Source organism: Leishmania donovani, chromosome 33, assembly GCF_000227135.1.
Source record: "Leishmania donovani BPK282A1 complete genome, chromosome 33".
Taxonomy (NCBI): domain Eukaryota; phylum Euglenozoa; class Kinetoplastea; order Trypanosomatida; family Trypanosomatidae; genus Leishmania; species Leishmania donovani.
This window is the reverse complement of record NC_018260.1, coordinates 239,217-240,005: the sequence shown is the minus strand read 5'-3', so window position 1 is coordinate 240,005 and position 789 is coordinate 239,217.

The following is a 789-nucleotide window of genomic DNA, read 5'->3' as shown; positions in this document are numbered from 1 at the left end:
GGCTTCACCGTGAAGACGGAGCGCAGGTAGCCGGCCTTCTCCTTGCCCTGAGCGTCCTTCTTGATGGCGGCGATGAGGGCGGCGTCGATCTTCTTCTGCAGCTGGGCGCGCGCGTCTGACACGGGGGTCTTCTTTCCCGCCTTGGAGGTCTTCTTGGCAGCCTTCTCCGCCCTAGCCTTCTGCTTGTCGCCCATGAAGTCGCCCTCGCTCTTGGTCAGCTTCTCTGCCTTGGGGCGCTGGAACACCTCGGGGGTGATGGGCGCCGTGTCAACGCTGGAGATGTCGACCTTGGTGCTGGTGGCGATCACGTAGCGGGAGTCGATGCGGCGGATGGGGACGCCATTGTACTTCATCGGGCCGGACACGACCAGCGGGCCGTTGTGTGGCAGCTGCTTCAGGATCACGGCGCGGCGACCGCGGAAGCGGCCGGCGAGGATGATCGCGATGACGCCGGGAGCACAGCTCTTGCGCAGAGTCGTGTACTCCGGGCTCTTGCGCGACACCTTCTTCGCCGCCTTCCTCTTCGCGGCAGACGCAGCGGATTTGGTGGCGGCCATTCGAAACAACTCGCGTGGAACCGAGACTGTGTGAGCGGCGCCGGCAAGTGAAGGGAGAGATAAAGGTACGCGGGCGTGTACGCGTGCGCGGCAAGACAAAGAGAAGAGAGTCACGGGAGAGAGAAACGTGTGCATTTGAATGAGCGTACGCTGATGGTGATGAGATGGAGAGCGGTGGCGGGGAAGGAGGGGGGCCGCAGGTGTGCATGTCAAGAACACGGGGCTCACGGAC